This window comes from Ixodes scapularis, unplaced genomic scaffold (genome assembly GCF_016920785.2).
Source record: "Ixodes scapularis isolate PalLabHiFi unplaced genomic scaffold, ASM1692078v2 PGA_scaffold1__304_contigs__length_218370807, whole genome shotgun sequence".
Classification (NCBI taxonomy): Eukaryota; Metazoa; Arthropoda; class Arachnida; order Ixodida; family Ixodidae; genus Ixodes; species Ixodes scapularis.
This window is the reverse complement of record NW_024609846.1, coordinates 105,746,328-105,758,208: the sequence shown is the minus strand read 5'-3', so window position 1 is coordinate 105,758,208 and position 11,881 is coordinate 105,746,328.

The window sequence follows — 11,881 nt, the reverse complement described above, 5'->3', positions numbered from 1 at the left end:
CCTGCATTCTCCTTGATGCTTGGGTAATTTAGCAATAGGTGTAATCAATCTGGGTCCCGAGGCCAATATTCGGAGAGCGAGCAAATCACGCGCCACACGCACGAACACCGAAAATGGAACCGGACAGAAGCCCTTTCTTGGGAAAGGTCCCATAGGCCAACACGCCTTTTCCAAACAAGTCCACACGAGGTGGGGACATTGCGCGTGTGCAGGAACTGCGTGAAGTAGAGCTTCTGGCGCATGCGCCCTACCAATAGCAGCGACACCTTGGCGGCCTGACGTCAGAGCCGCGCGCAGGAAGCAAATAACCAAAAACACGAAACCATCGTTTTTGATGCAAGTGCGAGCGGATAGCCTTGGTTCGATGCTCCGCTGCACGAGCGTGAGTTCAATCGAGGTGAGCTCAAAAGTGAAGAGATCCTAGCCTTCATACACTAGATTTGACTTCATTGATGTTGACTATCATGCCATCTGGGTGTAAATAGGCAAAGCAAAAATTTTTCGGCGAAATCTGAAAATAAAGTTCGCAACTTAACTGTCTCAATTTTGTTTTTTCTTTTTACTCGTAAAGAGAAAGAAGAAGAAAACGAAGGAAAAACGTTCGGAAAGAAGCAAGAACAACTGAAGTCCCGAGGGTAGACAGAAACACGCGTTGATGAAATGAAGTCGCATTCCTGTCCTGTTATGCCAAGCATAGAAACTATAGTCTTTTTTTACGCAGTGAGTATTTTTTCTGCATGGAAATTTCTGAGTGCCTGAAATATAGAGATCAACTAACGTGTGACCGTGTCAGTCGGCTGTTCTAATTTCCAGACGATGTAGGGTGCCTTAAGATTAATTTCGACTTATAATGATTTTCATAAAAATTGCACGAAGCGGCGACAAAAAAAATCGCTGTTAATTTGTTATTACATGTAGATCTGTACTTGGATTGAAAAAAAGACGGGGGGGGGGGGGGGGGGGGCTACGCATGGTCTCACGAGAAAGTAGTTGAAACCACGAAATCTGCGGTTTCTTTCATACAACGGGTCCCCCCCCCCAAAACAAAAAAATAAATAAAAAAAGCCTTGTTTCTGTGCTGTTGTTTTTGCCGCAAAATATACGCATCGCCGAACAGTTCATATTTGCCCAAATGTATAGATAGCTTTTGCATGTGACGTCATTAGCAGCCATGCCAGTATTTTAAACGCCGCGAGCATTCGGTGTGTGTGTTAGTTTAACACAAAAGAAGTTGTAGTTCGAACAAACCAGCGAGTAGAAATAACCGTCAGAACCCAGCAATGGCGACGCTTGCAAGCTATGTGTAGCAATAGCAGCTCGGTCTGTGTGCCGCCTCCATAGAGTTATTATAATGTACGCTAGAGGTTCAACTGGCGCTAGTGTCTACAGGACTTCCGGTTGCGAATTGAAGCAGACAACATGCAGTCTACTTTTCCAGTCTTCCTGTGTATTCCTATGGGAAAACGCGCATGCATTTTGTCTCTTCGCCGGAAAATAACATGAATAACTTTTGTTATTTCGATTGTACCGGATAGTATATACCTTTATTAATATTGGGAAAGCGTAATTGCTTTAGTTACTGCATTTTGCTTTACTACTGAACGATGTTAAACGTCGCTGTTTTTCAGGCTCAAAACTCTGTACCATGGCAGGTATGTAAAAACGAGCGACGATTCTAAGCAAAATAACGATCGAAAGGAATGCAGAGTGTGATCAAGGTTAGCTAGCACTGTTCCGGTTTGCATTACATGAAATTGACCCCGCCTTGCTCATCTTTACGATCGGTTAAAAAAAAAAAAAACATTCGGACGTAAAAAATAAAGTACGGGGGCTACAAAAGGTGCGTCTATTTATTATTTCCTATGTCGGGCAGTTTTTATCAGGCATCTGTTGTCTGGCTTCTCCCTATTTTAAAAAGTTTGAAGCGTGCGAGTGATGATTTGAACCCAGAACAAGCATCTTCGCACATATTCAAGAGCAGAAAGAATAAAACAGTACTTACTTTCTTTTTTTTTTTGAAATCGGACTATATTACGTGGCTTTCAATTTATTTTGATCATCTGCATGCACAGGGAGTTACTTATCCAGTGTTCCAGCGTAGTTCTTCCAGTCTCTCTTAGGGCCGGTTGCACCAACGTCGCTTAGCGCAAAGCGGAGCTTAGCCGGGAACTTAAGCTTAGTTTCGGTTTCGTTCGGTTGCACCAAACTCGCTTATCGCTAAACCTAGCACTAAACAACGCTTAACTTAAGCGCTCAACATTGGGCACTTTGCTTCTGGTTGTTTCTTAATCCTGGATTAAAAACATGGCGGCTGGTTTGTCACGGTCGACGCGGTGGACGAAATTGGTTGTGAAAAGTGTTTTAGGCTACATCAGCGTGAAAGTTTCGACAAAATTACTTTCGATTGTGACAAGGATGCAAAATATTGTCGCGTGAAGTGTTGATCGACCCCTGTTTTCAAGTTGGCTCTCCACTTTCAGGGCGTTTTAGCCCTAACCGAGAAACGTACGGAGCTGTGGGGCTCACGTCTGTATTCCCGTTGGTTCTTCTGTCAACGAGCTTATTCGTATGTACTTACTAATTTTCGCATAGCTGTAACGTATTGTTATTTACCACCTTGTTTATCTACACTTGCAGCGCGTATCCTTCAATCTGATCAGCGCGTTGAATAGTGGCAGTACATGATCTCGGCGATCAGCTGATTGTCGACACCTCTGCCGTTTGCATTAGATTGCGGCGCTTTTAAGTAATAAAACAGCGAAAATTCAATTTCTTTCGTTTTCTGAGTTTTGAGGCAATCTTCAATAAATTTTCCTTATCTCGCGAGTAGAATCTTGGCTTCAGAAAACTGTATCGTTCCATAACTAACTTTTTTGGTGGTCGCATTTTTTTTTATATACTTTGCTTTATATCTTTCATTCGTTTCCCGAGAACGAGATACTGTTGTTTCCGAGTTGTGCTCTGTGATGGTGTTTTCCCTCTACTTTTGTCGTTTGTTGTCATTGTGACGATGGTTGAGACTATATACCGGAACACGTTTTCAATAAAATTCAGTTGAAAGTTGCGCCTTTTTGTGTCCTCCGTAACTTTTTTGGTGATCGCGATTTTTTAGGAATATTTTGCTTTATATTTTTCATTCGTGGCGACGACAAATCGTAACGACTACTATGTTAGATTCGTGCATTGCTGTATCGGGGCAGGCTGGGGCAGGTGATGCGAAAAGACGACCGTTCTTATCGGCACGATGTGATGTACTAATTAAAAATTTTTTTTTTTTTTTTTTTTTTTTTTTTTTTGAGCTCGACAGTGTGAAACTGAAGTCCGTTTGAGGCTGCAGCGGATGTTCAACGACGGTACAGTGCTGTCACCTTGCTGATAGCAACGAGTACCGTCGATGCAAGGTCTCGTGACCTGACCTCTCGACGACTTCTATTCGACGATTTCCGGGCATTTTCGCAGCTGCCGTGGCGAGTTCGTCACTGTTTTGAACTTCATCGGTCTCAGGCTTGACTTGGTTTTAGTAGTCATCTTACCTGCCTACTTATTCTCGATGATCTTTTGTCTTCAGGGATGTAGCGAGTAGAGTGTCCTTCTCGCGTTCGGTGAGATTTGGGGCCCCCGATGACTCCTTCGCCTCAAAATGTGAGCACGAAAACTACTACCACTGTCAAAATATCCTGTTATCAACCGATATTAAACACACAATCACAGATGTAAAGAGCATTCGTGTTTATTTGAAGCTTTGACTTCTGTTATTGAAAGTTAAACGAAAAAAATGATTGAATTTGGAGACCTTTAATTTGTTACTCACCGAAGAAATACAGCGAAAAGCAGACGCCGACGACAACTACTACGGCAGTTGTTTTTTTCTTTTTGTTTACATCACGTGATTCCTCTCCGCCAATCGTATTCGTCGCTCTGAGCGTTCCCTAGTTTGCTCTGTTTGTCTTTAGATTCCCTACGCAAATCCAGCGTTTAGCTAGGGGCGCGTCTGTAAAGCCGGCTTAACGTTGGTGCAACCGGAATTTAAACCCGTGCTTACCTAAGCTCGGTTTAGGGCGCTAAGCCGGCTTAGGAAAGTGCCGCTTTGGGTTAAGGTAAGCGGCGTTGGTGCAACCGGCCCTAAGTTTGCTAGAAAACAGTGTCCGACAGTGCACATAAATACATGTACAGAGCGCGACACTGTTAGCGCGAACAAGCAATCGCCAGTTTTTTGTGTTTTCTCTTAGAACCGAAAGGCTGTTACGAAAGATATCAGTGTTATAGAAAGAGCTCATCTAAGGCTCTAATATAAGGGGTAAAATTGTGTGCCCACTAATACATTTTCGTAATAAAATGCGAAAAGGCGCCGATGCCGTGTTCGCGCTAACAGTGTCGCGATGTGTACGAAGCAGTTTTAGCACCATTTTTCGTGCCACGAATTTAAAATAAAAACGCCGTAACTGACCAATTGTTTCGTCTGCGTGACTGAGAAATGTTTCAATGTGCCTAGTACGTACAGATTATTCGTGATATTTGCTCTTATAATCGAGCGTAGAGAGAAAATGCACTCGCTTTTTCCCATAGAAAGGTATTACCGGAAGTCGATTTCAGACTGGTTGCTGTCTGCTTCAATTTGCAGCACCACACCAGCGCCAGTTGAACATCTAGCGTACATTATAATAACTCAATGGCCGCCTCTCACCGCGATGAGTCCCACGCGGTACCATAGCAACAAGCCGAGCTGGATCGATTCCCATAGCAAGCGAGAGAGCCGAACATGAATGTATGTATGATAGCGGCTGTACCCTTTGTAAGGGGCCGTAGCTTTCGCCACCTAGCCTAAAAAGGTGCTTTCTTTCCACACTTGAACGCCCAATTACTTTTCCTCTCCCCTGCAACTATCACCGGGCCGGGGGAAATAACCACCAGGAGGACTTTCGCGGGATCGGACAAACACAAAACATCTTTTACGACTTTTCAATGAACGGCTAAAGACATTAACGAAACTTTAGTAAAAAAAATTGCCGCCCGGTGTCGCTAGCAGCACGGTTACCATGGCAACCTCCCAGGCCCAAAATGAAGATCGCTATCGGCGCTTCTGACGTCGTGCATTTAGATATTTTTTGCGTCGTGTCGCTACTCTGGCAGCTGAGCTGCCACATACAGTGGCTCTATCAAGTGATTCAAGGAGCGGCCAGGCTCTTTAAATCGACCGCCGAATTCGATTTCTTAACCTATCGCGTTCCGATTTTGTACAGTATTACCCACAGGTGGTGCATTTTTTCTATAAAATTCGCATAGAGCGAGCTTACCCGAGGAAAAAGTAAAAAAGAGAAAAAAAACTTAACTCCTATGGAAACGCAGCGAAGCCACCGGTCTTCAAACTATAGGGCGCCCAATGATTTCAAGACCGGTGGCTTCGCTGCGTTTTCCATAGAAGTTAACCGTTTTTCTTTTTTTTCTTTTCACTTTTTACTGTGGAAACTAGCTTTTTGCGAATTTTATAGGCAAAATGCACCACCTGAGGGCAACGCTGTACCAAATCGGAACGCTATAGGTTAAGAAACCGAATTTTGCCGTCGATATAAAGAGCATGGCCGCTCCTTGATATCACCCAGTAGTTCGGACCAGATGCCAAAGTTTTAAAACTAACCGTTATCATATTCAAAAGTTATACTTAAAGGGGCTATGAAACGATTGTTCTACTTCCGCTAAATTCTACTCAGAATCACTCCCTAACGTTAATAACAAAATAAACTTGCCCTAGTTTTTTTTTTTTTCTAAGCAATAGCAGTCGGCAAATAAATTCGATAAATATGAGCATCGCTCACCCCTCAACTCGGAGCCAGAACACGCGGCCACGTGGCCTGGTGCCTATTCCATGCCACCAGCGTTAACGAGCCGAAGTCGAGTGCTCACGCAGCACTCGTGTCAAATGCATGATTCACGCTCGCCTGCCGTCAGGCGGGTGGTTTCGATTCCACAATTACGTCATTAAGCTTTGCGAAGGCAAGACTGAAAGAAATAGCCCCCATTTAGTGCGCTAGCATTAGAACGCTCGTTTTGACGAAAACCCAGCGGTGTCTTTCGTTTGTCAGCGGTCGCGTGCGACGCTCCCATTGGTCCGAATTGCTGACGTAACCACGCGTCAACCTCTCCCTCTCTCCCCAGCCCTGACAAACTGACAGACACCGCCGGGTTTTCGTCAAAACGAGCCCTTTTGTTTTTGGCATGGTCACGCTCAAAGCTGGCGCTGAACCAGAGAGCAGGAGCCGCCGCGCAACACCTCCTGGATAACAAAGCCATAGTGCTGAATGAGATGGCTGAATCAGAGAAGGCCAACGCTGCACACAGATTGGAAACAAGTGCTGCGTCAGCGCTCGGCTTCGAGTCAAGTTTGAGCCCAACGTTGACGCAATCGTTCCGTCCAATCTGTGCACTGCAATGGCCTTCTCTGATGACGCCATCTCATTCGGCCCTATACGGTTGTTCTTCGCTTTGGGTTTCCGTAGTTTCGGTGCGTGAGATGTGATGTGTGTGCATTCAAAACGATGGATGCGGTTCACTCCACGAGTGATATGGATGCGGTTCCTTCCACAAGTGGTATGGATGTGGTTCTTTCCACGAGTGGTATGGATGACCGTATCCAAAGGCGTCGACGTACTCTGACAGGCAGAGTACAAAAAAAGGGGGAAACAAATGAAAGACGTTTACAATTCTCTGCAATGCGAAATTAGAGCGCAGCTCTTGAGGAGGAGGAGGGGAGGGTGCGGAGGGGAGGGTATGCCTCTTCTCCCCCTCCGTACCCTCCCCTCCTCCTTTTCCTCCTCCTCCTTGCCTCCCTATTAGCGGGAAATTTAGCGAAAATTTCTCCGCTTAATTTAGCGAGTTAAGTTCCCCCACGAAATATAGCGGAGAAACTGTGACGTCCTATAATGCAACGCGCGCGGTTACGCCGACGCCGACGCCGCTCAACCCGTAAACGGGCGCCTAGATCTGCGCTCTAAGAAATTACCGGAAGGCCTATTGGTGATTTCTGAGGAATCCGCTAGCATGACCCTTGGGGAATCCGCTTGCATGACCCTTGGAAAACGTGAGACGCGTCCTCCTTTGGGAAACGCTAACACTGACCCCGTAACAAAGCCAAAAAGAGGCAGCAAAACAATAGAAGCAAAAGAGAAAGCAAAAAGAAAAAAGTGAAGGGGTCAGCGTTATCGTTTTTAAAGGGGGAAATGTTTAGCGTTTCCAAGGGTCGTGCTAACGCATTTCCGAAGAATCCACCAAAAGATCTTCCTGCAATTTTTAATTCTCGCAGTTTCACCGCGACCAAGAAGCTTCTGAATCAGTGGCGGTCCGGGCGAGTATGCTTGGGCCTGTCTATAGGACCAGTACGCCTCTGTATAGTCATGAACATTCCAACCCGATATCGTTTCATGACCCCTTTAATTTTCCGAAGATCTCAATTAGAAAAATGTGTCCTGTTCCTTGTAATTGGCGCTATCCAGATCTATGTATTCAGGGCCCAGTTGGCCGCCCTTTTCTCAATTTTAATTTCAGAAAAAAAATCGCTTATACGGTGAGCAAGGGTCTCCACAATGCGTCTTTCGCGCCTCTGAACGCAAGGAGGAACACGCTCGCTTACTCTCATCCCCAGCCACCTGGTAGGCATTTATACGGTATGCGTGACTTAAAAATGATAAAACATTTCAACCTGCAATTAGTAAAAAAAAAGTAAAGGGGAGACAAAACAAGAATGGGTGGCGGTTACGCTTATATTCTTAATGTATTTTATTGGCGTGGCGATGGCAAAACAATGTTTTCGGCCATACTGGAAGTGACGATATCTCAAGATGGCGGCGCCCTTTTGGAAAAGGTCTATGGGAACGGGCGATGACGAGGCAGCCAAGCGCACAGTCATTGGTTGAGGACATGGGAACACAAACGCACGTGGCCGCGTTTGGGAGGCAAACAAGTGTACGAGGTGCGCAAAGAGCAGACAAACTTGCACTTCAGATAATTTTATAACTAGACAACGGGAAGCTCTGAAACTTTGGCGTCTGGTCTTAACCGTTAGCGCTACATTTAAGTGGAAAATGAGCTTTCGGCAATGCGTATGTAGTTTTGCCATAAAAAATGAAAGACGTTTACAACTCCCTGTAACGCCGATTTAGACCGCAGCTCTTGAGGAGGAGGAGGGGAGGGTATTGAAGGGAGGGTATGTCCCTCCCCCTCATCCGTACCCTCCCCTCCTCCTTCTTTCACGCGCGAAACGCGCGTCGTCACGTGACGTTTCGGCACGGTGACATTTCGGCACCGTGCCGAAACGTCCGCGCGGTGCATTATGGGAAACGTCCCATAATGCACCGCGGCGACGTTTCGGCATGCTGACGTTTCGACACCATGCCGAAACGTCACCGCGGTGCATTATGAGACGTTTCTCATAATGCACTGCGCGGTTACGCCGACGGCGACGCCGCTCAAGCCGGAAACGGGCACCTTAAAAGCTGCGCTCTAAAAAAAAAAAAAAAAATACATTTAAAATTTTAAGGAACACCCTTAACATTGCTAATCTGTTTTTTTTTTGTTTTTTTTTTAGTGCAGCATTGTTTTGTTTTGCGCTGGTGGCTTTTTGTCATTGCTCAGTGTGTTCTTACAAAAAAAAAAATTGAAAGTCGCTTTTTTTTATTTAGACATACTGCAGGTCTTGAACAGGCCCCTGCAGGTGTGGGGTACATACAAACAACAAAACTATACATATGAGAAACAAGAAACACATGGGAACCATATGTATTGCTTATACAACGACATATATACATATGAACACCATCAGCATAACAAACATTCCATAATCAACGCGTAATATACAATAAAAAATGCATGTACAAAATCCAGGAAACGAGAACAATCAAAAGGTGTGACTTTCAAGAGATCCACTGAAGCCAGGGGAAAAAAAATGTCACCAGAGAGGGCGTTCCAATCCGTAATAGTGCGTGGGAAGGAGGACTACTTAAAAATGTTAGTTCGAGCGAATATTGGTACCAGGGAATACTGATGATGGTGCCTAGATTCCCTAGATGATGACGAGGATAAATATAGACTTGATTCAATGCGGAGTCTGTTATGATAAAGCAAAGACTACAATTTTAGTCTCGCAATTTTTCGACGATGCTGGAATGATGATATATTGTTTGCTATTATCAATGAAGATAGGTGAAGATAGGAAATCTAGCCGATTATACTTTCCATAGATGAAGCGAGTAGCTCTTCTCTGAACAAACTCAAGCTGTGACGCATCCTTTTTGGTATTCGGGTCCCATACTATGCCAGCATATTCTAACTTCGGTCGGACCAAGGAGTTACATGCTTGTAATTTAACGGAAGGGGCAGCGCTTCTAAGCTTCCGACGTAACAAGCCCAATTTACGAGAAGCGGAGGAGCAACGTGTTCGGGTCGCACAAGTTCGCGGCCTACGCCTTGTTTCCCCTCGAAGTTGTCCAGGCAGATTCGCCGGCGCAATTTCGGAAGTCGACAAGCCGGCTGCTCAATAGAGCCTTTTCAAAAGTGCGCGCCATCTGGTAGCATGCTGCACCAATTAATCGAATCCGCCATTGTTCGGACGCGCATTTCTGAGCTTTGATGGAATGCAATGGGCTGCGTCAGACTTCGGCGTGACACTCGGCTCGTATCGAAAATTAGAGCTGCACCAGCGTTCAGCAAAGGCTCCGATCCAATCACACGCATCGTGATGCCGCCAATGTTGCTTCAAGTAGTTTTTCACCGCAACTCACAATCTGTCGGCACGTAAGAGTCAATCAGCCGATATGCTCCTTCAGAAAACACCAAATACAAATGATTTGGAGGTATAGACGCGGATCAACTAAGTTTAGCCACTTGATGAGTGCTATCAAAAACCGTTTGGAAACGTTATTAAAAGTGTATCTGGAAGAAGAAAAAATAGTTTTAACGTTTAGCTTGCGATGTTCAGCGTGCGCGCCTCCGAGGGGAACCCTTCTCACTGTTTTAAAGTGAGACTTTTGAAGGAGCGAAAATTTTTGTACGTGTTTTGGCCAGGCCAGCGACAGTGATCACCGATACGACAGAATATTAGTCGTAGCATGCGTATACGTATGTCCTACGGTGTATAGCTGCAATGCTGTCAATGATCGTGGTCTCAGAATCGCGAGACTATATTTAACGAGGCATTTTCGCAATATTTCCGCAGTGCTCGAGGATAAAAGGATACGTCGCACGCGGTAGCCTAGCCTCGGTTCTGTGATGCTAATTTACGAGAAAGCGTTTAGCCACTTCAGCCTGGTGCAATCGTAGCGGCCAGCGTGTAAAGCACGAAGTTGGGAGCACAACAATACTGTCAGTTAATAAGCAACTACATATTGTACGCAGGTTGCAAACTTTTTGGCTTTAGTGGGAGAATCAGCGTACAGCGACTCTGTCATCAAATCAGCGGATCATACAGGTAAGATTTTACGTTAGAAGTTTGCGAGTAAAATTATATGAACGTCACAGAATATTTTCCCAACGTTGTATATGCCGTTAGAACACCCAAATAACAGGATGAAGGCACTCCTGAAGCTTTAAATTTGAGGTGTATGGTGATAATGGGGTCGATAGAAATCAATCGATCATTTGAATATATAGATTAGCATTTAGAGTTCTGTAAATATTTTTAATAACTTTTTTTTTTTTTGCAAGGAATAAATTTAGAGAACTTCCTTGCACTTTCCGAGTCCGATGATCGACTCCTGATCCGAGAGATAAACACACTAACAGTACTGGGCCTATGATATGGTTTTCGGTGAATGCACCTTGACGCATTTATTGCGAAACCTGTGTCTTCACTGCTGCTACATTTTGTTTTTGTACAGATATTCGTCGGGAGTACATCAGAGCAGCAATCTATGGCGTGGTACGAATTATAACCCTATCCATGAGTGGATACTGGATAGTCGCATTCAAAAAGGCAAGTCAGACCTTTTTCATTTTAATTGATTGAAGCATATGCCCTCAAAAATGACTCAACGTTTTGACAAGATAGCACGCCAGTAAATCAAATGAATGCGTTGTATGAAAAAAAATGGAAATAACCAATAGTAGCTTGGTGCTTGAAGTGCGAATATTCACAGGAACACATATAACGTTCCAGATTGTCTTAATGGGGCGGTGCAACAATATTCAGTTGGTATGTTTTTAACTTAACACTAGCTCACTGGCGCTAGTGGAACTCAAGTATACTCAGCCCCAACGCCACTGACCAAGAAACGTTCTTGTTGCGGTGTAATTTCAAGAAAATAAAAGCGAGCGTTTTTTTTTTCTCCTTCACGAAATTTTATGACGTAGCTCAGAGGAAGCAGTGTCGGCATAGTCCCCCAGTGGCGATATTTGAATACGGCTCAGGTATTGGACCCAGTCATTGCAGGAGAACTCGCAACTAACAATCGTCACAATTAAAAAAAAAAAAAAAAAAGAAGTGACTTCCTCAGCTTTAGATGTGGTGTTGAGAAGCTCAGGCAATTTCATTTTCCTCTGTCGCGAACTGTTTTAACATTTCTGAAGCACAAAAAAGAGTTTCTTGCGATTCCAGATAAAGCTTAAGATAACTGGAAACTATAATGTTAAGCACCAAGATGCTGAGGTGTCGTTACTCTAAAGCGTACCTCATGAAGTGACTATATAGCCGAACCATGTCTGGAACTCAGCGGGTGTCTTGTGCTTTTCCAACCCATGAGCGTGGCTTGGGTTGGCAACATTGGCGGCACATAATCGACTCCAGATCACATGGCAGCTTGTACTGGCTGCGAGTTGAGGCGGTAAACGCTGCTCTTTTTTTATTTTTATGCGAGGATATGAACCGTCTCATGGAGCGAACCGACGTTATCAGCTT